Source organism: Pinus tabuliformis, chromosome 1_2, assembly GCF_031772625.1.
Source record: "Pinus tabuliformis cultivar Carrire ecotype Pingquan chromosome 1_2, CPIR1, whole genome shotgun sequence".
NCBI classification, from domain to species: Eukaryota; Viridiplantae; Streptophyta; class Pinopsida; order Pinales; family Pinaceae; genus Pinus; species Pinus tabuliformis.
Window position 1 is genome coordinate 1,326,452,496 of NC_142298.1, and position 13,017 is coordinate 1,326,465,512.

General features: G+C 37.3%; 1 non-coding gene across 1 annotated transcript; it reads right to left on the reverse strand.

Annotated features, from left to right (window-relative positions):
• Window positions 1–1,345: 1,345 nt before the first annotated feature.
• TRNAK-CUU (transfer RNA lysine (anticodon CUU)) lies at window positions 1,346–1,418 on the reverse strand. Its single transcript has one exon. It is a non-coding gene; the product is annotated as a tRNA-Lys (tRNA).
• Between the last annotated feature and the right edge of the window lie 11,599 nt (window positions 1,419–13,017).

The following is a 13,017-nucleotide window of genomic DNA, read 5'->3' on the forward strand; positions in this document are numbered from 1 at the left end:
CAAGCCAAACACTGAATTTGTGTATGAATCCCCTTTGTTTGTGGGACAAGGGACCCACCTCCGTGCAACGATTTGACTGCTAAGTCTACGAAGACATACATACTCTACCCCTTTTAGTTTTGAACCTGTGACCTCTTAGGAGGAAGCACATGCTCTTAACCATTAGGCCCACTCACGATGTGTCTCACCTTTATCTCAAAGAGTCAGAGGTTGGTTTTTTTTTTTTTAACAGATCGCACATGGAGCAGCTCTCACAGGTACATAATCTTGTTTGGGATTGGACCACTAGATATATTTTTTTTTTAACAAATCGCACATGGAGCAGCTCTCACAGGTACATAATCTTGTTTGAGATTGGACCACTAGATATGTGGAGACCAAACTTCCCCATCTAACCATTAAACCACATCCTTCAAACTTTAAAATAATTACTATAACTAAAAAAACCAAACAGTTTAAGGCCTAGGATGTGACCTTCCGGAATCGAGACCCTAGCAACTGAGAGATCAAACAGTTTAAGGCCCTAGGATGTCACCTTCCGGAGTCGAGACCCTAGCAAGGAATAAAATCTACCGTGAGTCACAATATTTTCTCCAGACTTCTCAACATTTTTATGCGACTAGCTTCCGTGCCCAGAGTTCTCAACTTTTTTATGAGACTACGATTTTAAATTTCAACCTTCCATGTAAGAGATGGAAACGGTCATTCGTGAATCTTCTTGGGAGTGACATGTATCAGAGTTCTGCTTTACACATAAAATGAGAAGGACATGCTTTTTGGCTGAAGATAATGAATAGCCAAAGTGCCGGAGTAATTGTTTTTTTGCTTTCAATTCCAAAGGTTGCAGGATTTTATTTTCGAGAGTTTGGCTCCTCTTTTACCATGCTTGTCCAACCTATTTGTTCAGATTATAATACAAGTATCAGAGTAGAGCCTACTGAACTAGTCCGGAGGAATCGAAGTTATCAGAGCATGGGAAGGCATGGAAGGGGCCACATTCATTGTAGAAGACAGAGTCAGGAATCGAAGTTATCAGAGCATGGGAAAGCATGGAAGGGGCCAGATTCATTGTAGAAGACAGAGTCAGGAATCGAAGTTATCAGAGCATGGGAAAGCATGGAAGGGGCCAGATTCATTGTAGAAGACAGAGTCAATATTAAGTTAAAATTTGAAAATTTGTAACTGAATTTTGACCTGTAAAGAATTCATTGGCATTGCTGAGAAAACCCTACAGGAGAGGTCTTCATTGGTATTGCTGAAAAAACCCTACAGGAGAGGTCTTCATTGGTATTGAAGAAAAATATACCTACAGTCTTATCTGGGAAGGTCGACTGGTAGTAAAGAGCGCCCACCGTGGGGCTCGAACCCACGACCACAAGGTTAAGAGCCTTGCGCTCTACCAACTGAGCTAGACGGGCTTAATGTAAATGCGCTGAAATTACTGTTTCAGTCTATTAATTTCGAGATATTAAAAACAAATAATCATTCTCTTATCTTTCCAATATATATAATAACTGTGAAAAGGTGTCAACTGCTGACTGGTTTTCAGGCCAGGAGTCAACGATTTGAAGTTGTGCAAGCAATTAAAAAATCCGAGACATAGGGTTTAAGTGGACACCCTCGTTTTTTTCCCTGGTTATTAAGAAAATACAGGTAGACCTGTTAGCATTGAGGAGGGCAGGCTTGTTATCATTGAAGAGGGCAGGGTTGAGTAGGTGAGACTGCGGCCTAATGTAATTGCTTACAAGCCCGGCTAGACAGATTAAATGAGTTTCTAACTTGAATAAGGACTTATATGGATAACGAAACCTTTTTAGTGTGGGATATCCACTATTTAATTTAATCATTTATTAATAAAACAAAGTTTTTCCGTAATAAAAATTACATAAAAGAATTTTTTGGCGCGTCAGTGAAAAAATTCTCTCATGTGATTTCTACTAAAACACTTTATTCTAATCATCTATTATTATTATTTTATTAAATTGGATATTATCTTTTTGATAATAAGAGATATATTCATTAATAATTTAAGTGTATTAATAAATTTACACTAAAATTGATATTTTTTTTTCTTAAGAAATAGTTTTATGTGACCAATAAGACTTGGTCTCACATCTTAAAGATCACATTTTGTATATCATGTGCATTAGTTTTAGTTTTACAAAATGCAAATCTCATATTCTACAAAGAAAGATAAGAAAATATTTGTCTGGGAGTTCTGTAATTATTTAATTATATGGAAAAATTTGACATGAATGATTAATGTTGTTAAAGTTCTCTAATTATTTGATTAGAACAAAAAAATTGTACATGAATGATCATGTTGTTAAGGATATATATGCATTTTCTTCTAATGTCCATCAAGATTGTGTATGACTTCTATCACAGTCAAAATGATGGTGTATGGATTCTATCATTTTGATTGTGATAGAAGTCATACAGAGTCTCGATGGACATTAAAAGAAAATGCACATATCCTTAACAACATGAATCATTCATGTACAATTTTTTTTTGTTCTAATCAAATAATTAGAGAACTTTAACAACATTAATAACTTAACTTGCTTTCAGATCCACATGGTCCATAAGACTATTATCACAATCCAAATAGAATTCATTCGGATTATGACAATATGTGTCATGGCTCTCTTGGTGTCTCTTCAAGTATTGTGCACACCATTTTCTGTTAAGATTATATGCCATTTTTCTTTTAATATATTTGATGGGAATAGTTACTTTCCCAGGCTTATCACATTATGAAACCATGGTGAGAATTAAAATTAACATATTTCATCAACTAATAACTAATTGGAAAACATTTTCAATGAATGTTAAAAACCATGCTTATGAAACTTAGTACTTTTAAACACGAAGGAAAAATTAGAGCAATAATCTTGAGAGATCAATATTCTCATAAAGCAAAAACAAACACAATTGAATTGAACTATATTCTAAACTACTTACAATATATAGGAAGATGTTGACACAATCAATTCTTAAAAATTAGGGAAAGATAGGTTATTTAGTCTAAACTTAGACTTCCTCTAGAACTAATTTGCTTTTAGTTTCTAAATAATTTACCTTTTCAACCATTCCTAACATTCCCCCTTAAAAACTAGGGCAAGATAAGTTATTTAGCCTAAATCTAGACTTTCTATAGAAATAATTTCAGTGTTTTTAGTTTCTAAATAATTCAGGGTTTTGATTATTACTAAACTCTCCTTAAATTGAGAAATGTATTTTGTACAACATAGTTTATTTCTACAAATTTCAAATTTAGCCTTTCCAACAGGCTTGGTAAATATGTCATCCACATTTTCAGTTGTATTACAATATGTAATGCCAACTTGTCTTACTAAATTAAGTTTTTCCCTTGTCTTACTCATTTGTGGGCCTCCTCATAGTGAACTGGTACCTAATTTCACTATTAGCGCTAATAGTGCTCTCAACCCAACAAAAAATCCCTTTTCCTAACAATAGTGAAAGTCACAAATTTATTTTCAAATCCAAACCTCAAATTGTTGTCCCTTCAACACCAATGCTTAACTTAATACCACCATATGACCATGGTCATAACCCAAGGATTAACTCCAAAGGCACTAAGGCTTGTCGCCCTCCTCAATCGACACTTTTTCATTATAAACACATTTCCAAAGATATGGGGGTTTGGGGTGATCTGGGGATTGAACACTTCCCTGAGGATGGATGTGATTTGCTGGCCTTATATTCCCTATTGGCGCTTGTATATGGTATCTGGAGGATCTAGATGTCCCAAGAGTACTTTCCATTCAACAAGATTAAATGATCAGACGTGTTTCGAGATTGGTGTGGACTGGGGATCAGATGATCTGGGATCCAAGTGATGGTTGGAATGTCGAACCCTTCTAAGGCAAATATGGCTTGAGGCCAGATAATTGAGTGGCATTTTGGATGCGGGTCCTACATCGGATGCTGCTTAAAAAAAGTTTGATCTACCTATCCGTGATTCAATTGTAACCTTAGTTGCACACACCATGGTCGATTCGGATATGTGAAGCACTGGATATCCTTAACTAAGATACGTTGTCAACAAATAAATTCACAACTCCATTTTTTAATAGACTTGGTGTTAAAAGTTGAATCAGGTATAGATCTACTATTAATCTCTTATGCTATGTTCCTAATGAAGCTTTCGAGAACTAAGCACAAGGGATTTATGGGTTATCTTGAGATTGATCACAGAGTTCTATCACTTTGATAAGGGATTAACCAAGATTTTAAACACAAATTCAAGCAATTATAAACACAAATAACCATAAATGCATAATTGATACATAGAGGCATAAAAGTAACCATAAAATCTGATTAATTCTACAAAGGAAGATTAGAAAGATTTTTCATTCTCACATTCAATCTCCCTCTCGCTCTCTCTTGTCTGCACACTCTCTCCTCTGTACTTTCATTGTATCTCTTCCACATAAAATTTATTATTTTTCCTTTTACATCCAAAATAACTCTCATAACTAAGTTCTAACAAATTGAGTATGTTTTTCCAACAGTCTATTATTTTAGCCAATTGTGCCTTTTACATAGCTAATTAATGACACACCACTCTAATTACTTAAAAATACAAATTATTTTAGATATACTAGAAAATATTACAAAATCAAGTAAATTAGGGAACTAACTCCCTTGGTAAATGGAATTTTGACCTAAGGAGGTCAAAGATGAACTTGGTTTCTAGATGCTTCTACATCAGACTCCTAGGGAAGAAAATAATTGTTCATCAGTTCCTCAACACTTGTACCATAGTTGATAAATATCTATTTGTTGTCATCCATGTAGCATCTTCTATTGCTAGTTTTTTCCATTTAACTTGTATAGAAATTCTGCAAATTCTCTACAAATCTCGCTCTAAGACCATGTATAAAATCTATGTGTAGATTAACTCGATAATGCAATATAACCAAAGCAAAATACTATAAATTACTTCCACTATCAATTTGCTTAGCGGAAGCTTAAAGATCGAGCTGAACACATATAACCAGAAGAAGAAGAATCAATGCACAATACACATGAATATACTTTGGGGAAAGCCTCAGCTAAAAACCCCATTATCTGTATTATCATACAAGGTGGAAATGCATAGAGATTATACAAAGCCTTTGCTCTCACAGCTAGCTAGCTCTCAGTACAATCCTCACGGATGCTCACAGGCAATCCTGGATTCTCACAAGCCTTCCTCTCTGCCCTCCAAGCTCCTATTTCTTTGCGTTGTTCCTAGTGAATGATTCTCACCTCACCAAGTGGAACATTGCTCTAACACACTATCAGAACTGCACAATCCTCAAGGAATTGTGCCTTGAATGCATGCATGAGTTTCCTTTATAAGTAAACACATGCAACTGATAGTACATTTTCCTTGACATTTAGCTCAATTGGGTCTTTCTCATAATAGACATGCATGAGTTACTGATGCGGGAATCTTCAGTTATCTAGAGTACAATAGTTGAGTGCTTGCATGCATCAACTGACTGTTAACTCTCTATTAGTTCCTCAAACAGTTTGGAACTAATTTAACTGGACTTAACTCAGTAAACTGAGTTAACTAATTACAACTCAAATATAACTCAATCTTATCTCCTTAATTTAAGACTTATCTCCTTAATTTAAGGGATAACTCTTGCATGACTTTAGAAAGACTTCTAACTTGAATTTCTCCAACTAATTAATCCATAATGAATTAATTAATTATTTCCAAGCAAGTGGTGAGACTAAATTCAATTTTAATTCAAGAACAAATTAAAATTGGAATATTCGTGTTGCCACATTTTAACACTCCCTCTCAACAAGAAAGGGATTATCTGCCACCCCGATCGTGTCTCTATGGAACTCGAATTTACACTTTGACAAAGCTTTTGTCAAAATGTCAGCATCTTGCTACTCAATTGAAATATATTGTAGCAACATCATCCTCCTCACTACACAATCTCTGAGATGATGATACTGGATGTCGATGTGCTTGGACCTATCATGAAATACTGGATTCTTAGAGAGTTTAATACAACTCTGATTATCACAATAGACCACAGTTGGATCCATCCTCTGATTAAACAAACTAGCTAGGATTTTCTGCATGTAGATGGCCTCACATGCTGCCTAACTTGCAGCCATGTATTCAGCCTCTGCGAAGCTAAGTGCAACCGACCTCTGTTTACTGTTGTACCAAGAAACTGCCACTGACCCAAGGTTGAAAATCCCTCTTGATGTGCTCTTCCGATCTGATGGACTCCCTGCCCAATCTGCATCAGTGAAGCCCTGCAACTTCACTCCCTCTATCCATCTGTACCATAATCCATACTAAGATGTGCCTCTGAGGTATCTCAATACATGCTTTGCTACCTTCCAAAACATCTTGGTAGGTTGAACCATCGCTTGACTCAGCTGGTTCACCGCATAGCACAAATCTGGTCATGTGTTCACTAAGTACATCAGTGAACCCACAAGTTGTCTATACACAGTAGCCTCCACTACTTCTCCTGAAGTAGCATCCTCCTTCCTCCAGTTACCTGCTAGAGGAGTCTGCATGGGCTTACACTTCTCCATGTGGAATCTCCTGAGTATCTCGTTGGCATACTTTCCCTGAGACATAAACAACTCCCCATCCTTCTGCCACATTTCCATGCCAAGGAAGTAATGCATGAGACCCATGTCTTTCATCTCGAATTCTCTTGCAAGGTCCTCCTTGCAAGACACGATCAACTGATCATCACCAGTCAATATGAGATCATCAACATAAAGAACGATGATCAACAACTTACCTTCCACCACGATGTTGTACAGGTTCGCATCTGCTTCACTCTTTGTGAAGCCCAACTCGGTGAAGTAGTTGTTTATCATGGTGTACCAAGCAAGAGGTGCTTGCTTCAGCTCGTACAACGCTCTCTTGAGTCAGCACACATGTGACTCACGATCAAAGGTTTCAAAACCTTCAGGCTGCTCTATGTACACCTCTTCCTCAATCTCGCCATTGAGGAATGCAGTCTTCACATCCATCTGATGGATCTTCCAACCCATCTGTGTTGAAAGTGCCAACATAGATCTGATAGATGAGTACCTTGCGACCGGTGCAAAAGTCTCATCATAGTCAATCCCCTCGACTTGTGAAAAGCCATGGGCAACAAATCTTGCCTTATGATTCTCCACACCACCATCAACATCTTGCTTTACCTTGTAAAGCCAATGGGAACTCACAACTGACTTGTTCTCTGGTCTCAGAACCACGTCCCAAACACTGTTATGAACTATGGAGTCATACTCCTCCACCATAGCATCAACCCAAATCGGCTGCCACACTACTTCCTTAAAGGAAGATGGCTCAGTCTCAACACATTCCCCAACAAGGGCCATGTATCCAGTGTACCTCTCAGGTGACCTCCTATGTCTACGCCGAGAAGATGGTGATCCCACATTTTCTCTCGCATCCTCCAACAATCTGTCAGCTTCTCTTGTGCGCTTCCGTCCATCTCTGGAAGACTCTGCTCGAGTGGATGTCTCCACTCCTAGAATGCAGCTGCTTCACATTAGTCTGAGGTTCCTCCTCCTTAGGAACCAATAGTTCCTCCATAGCCTATAGTTGGAGCTCCCTCTCAAGGGAAAGTCGCATGGCCTTATACTCATCAAACTTGAGATCTCTACGAACCACTGTCCTCCGACTGGTAGGCAAGTACACCCGATATTTGTGAGGTGTATCAATGTACCCCACAAGTATCCCCAACTCTGTTGTCAGCTCAAGCTTCTTTTGTGCATCCTTTGTCACATGGAAATATACCGATGAGCCAAAGATCTTGAAGTGACCCACATCTAGTCTCTTACTGGGGAAAGCTTCCTCTGGTGTCTTTATCCCAAGTATGTGATGCGGGCTTCTATTCTGTAAATAGACTGTTGTGTTGCATGCCTCAACACACAAGTGAAGTGGTAGGGCTTGGTCATGCAGTATCGCCCATGCTGCCCCTGCAATAATTATGTTCTTCCTCTCGGCCACCCCATTCTGCTGTGGGTTATGAGGTGCCATCAACTCTCGTTTAATTCCTTCCATTGCACAAAAGTCCTTAAACTATTGAGAGACATATTCTCCACCACTGTCACTTCTCAAGGCCTTGATCTTCTTCCCTGACTCTTTCTCGACCAAAGCTTTGAACTCACAAAACTTTGTGAAGGTTTGGTTCTTCTTCTGCATGAAATATATCCAACATTTATGAAAATAATCATCAATGAATATCACATAATACCTTTTCTTCACTGTGGATGCTGTCGAGAATGGTCCACACACATAAGTATGAACTCACTCTAAGATAGCCTTTGCTTGACTGTCTCGATCATGAAAGGAAGACTTGGTGTACTTTCCCAAGGTACAACCTTTGCATGTGTCAACTTGCTCATGTTTACCTTTGGGAAGTCCTGTAGATATATGCTGCATTATCTTCAAATCCCCATGATGCAAATGGCACAACTCACCAATGTCTTGGCTTTGCACCAATTCTGCTTTCGTACTCAATCCTGCACAATCATCTACCTCTATTTTATAGAGATTCTTCACCTGAATCCCTATCCTCTTGGTCTGACCCATGGATATGTTTCTTAGGAACACCTTTCCTTTACTGAAGACAGCATCGTAGCCTTTGTCCTCCAACATCGTGGCTGATACCAAGTTATTCTTCAGTCCAGGCACATACTTCACATCTATCAAGGTGATAGGAGCTCCATGCTCCCTCTGAGAAGCAACCGTGCCTACTCCTGAAACACTATACTTTCTGTCGTCACCCATATTTATGTGCATCTTGAGGTCTTTCTCCTCCAAGGCACTGAATAAACTTTTATCACTGGTCATGTGGAATGAGGCTCCACTATCAATATACTAGACACAACCCATCATCGATGACACCATGCATGAGATGAGGGTAAATTCCATTTCGAACTGAGAAGCTAATGCCTCACCTTTAGATCCTTCCGAGGATCCCTTCTTTGACTTCTTCGATGGGAAATTAGTCACATAATGTCCCATCTCATGACAATTAAAGCATCTCACTTTAGACTTGTCACCCTTCTTCCCTCCATGAGAAGAATTCAATTTGGAATGGGTAACCTTCCCCTTCCATTTCCTTGCCTTACTTGCTAAGGCTAGATTTTCTTCATCATCATCCTTGGATGAAGAACCTTCTTGTGTGCTCCTCCTGATCTCCTCCTGCATCAGATCTGACCACAGTCATTCCCAATCCGGCAGTTTCTCCCTTCCATTCACAGAGTCCTGGTAGCTATTCCAACTCTTTGGAAGGTCAAGGAGAGCGAGGCTCACCATATCCTCATCGGTAGTAGTTATTCCCACACTGTTAAGCTCATCTCTATAGGTGGTGAGCTTGTTCAGATATGTGGAAATAGTATTACCCTTCTCCATCATGATTCTTTGAAGCTTATCCTTGAGCGCCAATTTTCTCTAGTCACTACTATTCTGGTAGAGGTCCTTCAATGTCTTCCACATTGAAAATGGAGTATCCTTCCCATGGAGACTCGAGACAATATGGTCTCGAACTCCCTCAAGGATGATCCGTCTTGCCTTCGCCACACACTTGTTCCACTCAGCCAACTCTTGTGCATTAGTTGAAGCTGGCTTTTGGATTTCTTGATCAATGAATTCCTTCAAGGCATTGTCTTCTAATACAACCTCCATTGTATCTTTCCATGCTATGTAATTCGAGCTACCTTCCAAGGCATACTTGAGTCTCAAGCCACAGAATGCCATTGGCCAACCCTGAAGTATGATATGAATTCAATTTGCACCAGCAACCTCGAACTTGAAACTTTGAATTCTCTTCTCAGTATACTGTTCACAACTCCGATAAACTTGGCTCCAATACCATGTAGAAATTCTGCAAATTCTCTACAAATATCGCTCTAAGACCATGTAGAAAATCTGCCTGTAGATTAACTCAATAATGCAATACAACAAAAGAAAAATACTATAACCTACTTCTAATATCAATTTGCTTTTTGGAAACTTAAAGATCGAGCTGAACACATATAACTAGAAGAAGAAGGATCAATGCACAATAGACATGAAAATACTTTGGGGAAAGCCTCAGCTAAAAACCCCACTATCCGTATTATCATACAAGGTGGAAATACATAGAGATTATACAAAGCCTTAGCTCTCACAGCTAGCCAACTCTCAGTACAATCCTCACAGATGCTCACAAGCAATCCTAGCTTCTCACAAGCCTTCCTCTCTACCCTCCAAGCTCCTATTTCCTTGCGCTGTTCCTAGTGAATGATTCTCACCTCACCAAGTGGAACACTGCTCTAACACACTGTCAAAACTGTGCAATCCTCAAGGAATTGTGCCTTGACTACATGCATGAGTTTTCTTTATAAGTAAACACATGCAACTAATAGTACATTTTCCTTGACATTTAGCTCAACTGGGTCTTTCTCAAAATAGACATGCAAGAGTTACTGATGAGCGAATCTTCAGTTATCTAGAGTACACTAGTTGAGTGCATGCATGCATCAACTGACTATTAACTCTCTATTAGTTCCTCAAATAGTTTGGAACTAATTTAACTGGACTTAACTCAGTAAACTGAGTTAACTAATTACAACTCAAATTTAACTCAATCTTATCTCCTTAATTTAAGATTTATCTCCTTAATTTAAGAGATAACTCTTGCATGACTTTCGAAAGACTTCTAACTTGAATTTATCCAACTAATTAATCCATAATGAATTAATTAATTTTTTCCAAGTAGCTGGTGAAACTAAATTCCATTTTAATTCAAAATTTTAATTCAAGGACAAATTAAAAATTGGAATATTCTTGTTGCCACATTTCACCAACTAGATGATGAAGATACTCTTTACGTCTGGTTTTCTTTATTACTCTCTGACCCAATATTGCTTCAATTTCTTTCTGAGTTGTCTTGGATAGTTGCTTCTTGTTGAACCTCAGAATTACCCTCTCCTTGACAATTTTTCCACCTTTTTCCCTCACTTTCTCATAAGATTACAGACCCTAATCAATGATAAATGCTAAGTTTTGTCTTAAGGAAAAAATTAAAATGATTACCATATTATATTTTCATGTTCTTGCTATTTGAGTAGATTTTTGCAATTTAGCTACAGAACACAACCTATTCTACAGCTAACTATGGATTCCATAGCTACTCTCATGGTTTGGTAGGTTCCAAGTGTCAAATGAAGAATTGGGCCACATGGGAATTTCTAGAATCATCTCCACATGGATTCTATCCTATTCACTCGGTCCAGATTAACAGAAAAGTGAGCCTAAGATCATGGTCAAAGATGGAGTCAAAATACGTTATCCAGAAGCAGTAGGACTCTTGATTTTCTCTTTCGTAGGAAATCAAGAGTCCAACAGTCCTATTGCAAATCTAATTCAAATTAGACACCTATAGCAAGTTTATCTCACAAACAGTTATGTTATTTTCCTTTAAATATCAGTTACATAGAACCGAGAAACAATTCAGAAATTAAGTGTTAAATTCAAGTTTTTTGTTGATACTCTGTATTCAGACTTCATTTTATCATAATATAAAGTTCGTGTGGCGAATGATTGGTTAAGAGCATCTTTAACTAGCTAGCAGTCCAGCCAAATCAGTTGCAGAGGGCCCCTGCACTGGAGGAGGTTTTTTTTATTGTTGTTTTTAGTTCAATTTGCATTACTCTGTTTTCAACAAATCTGTTTTCTAATTAGGATAATATTTCATTCCAGTTTTTGATCAATAGCATAGTGATAATTCACAACTGTGCAGCCTTGTTCTTCTAAGATATTTCATGGAGAAAAATAACTCTGTTTCCAAATTGAATTAAGATTGAAGTGATAAGAATACACAATTGCTTAGTTTTCTTACTGTTTTGTCATTCATTTTCTTAGAACAAAATTTTCAATTAACTGTGTTAATGGATGTTTTCAAAATCCATTTCAAGATGATGATGATCCTAAACTAAATGGTTAAATGTATAATTCATATAGTGATTGAAATTACTCAGTACATTGTTATTAGCTTCCTAGGAACTTAGGAACTAAGGCATAATTGACTTCTTACATAGCACTTCAAGAGGGTAATGCTTCACATTTGAATGTTGGAGAAAGTCAAAATTTCATTAGTTGTTTACAGTTATTTTTACATGTTTTCATATTTTTGCTTTTAGATTCTCACTTAGTTGCATACTCTGCTTATTTTTCTAGGACATTATAAGTTAAAGTACAGACAGTTGCTTATACTCCATCTCAAGAAGATCATACTTCATAATTGAATGCTAAAGTAAACAGAAGTACTTTAATTGATTTCATTTTCTGTATTTGCTTCAAACAAACACTGCAATTTCATCCATGGACTAGGACTAATGATAAGATAAGATAGATGCTTTGTTTTCCAAATTAGGTTCTAACTGCTATGCCCCTATACCAATAGGTGTCATATATCATGATTGACTTGATGAGTTTTGTAATTTGTTCATACCTTTACTTGTTGCAAAGTTTTTCCATATTTGTAAAAAATTAAAAAAATTTAAAAAATGTAAAGAGGGTATACCCTAAAAGAAAAATCAAAGGGTGAAAAGAATAAAAAGACGGTCAAAAAATGAAAGAAAATGAACCCCAACAAAAAGAAATACCAAGGAAAGTGTGCAAGTCTAAATGCCACTACTTTTTCACTTTGTATAATAAACAATTGTGTGCCACTTGTCACTATGCCACAATTCATGAATAGTCAAACAGTTTAAACTTGGCTAGTTGATATTTTCAATTTCATGTTGTAGAAATAGAGAATAAAGATCTGACCAAACAGTGTAATCTTGGCAGATAAATAGATAGGTAGAGTGAAAAAGGAGCTCAACAGTTTAATCTAAGCCCTTGGATGTAATAAGTGTAGACTTAGATAGGCATTACCATGTAAGAAAAAAGAAAGTTTGATAAGGGTTTGCCAGTCCAAGTGCACCCTAATAAAGAAGTAAAAATGTTAG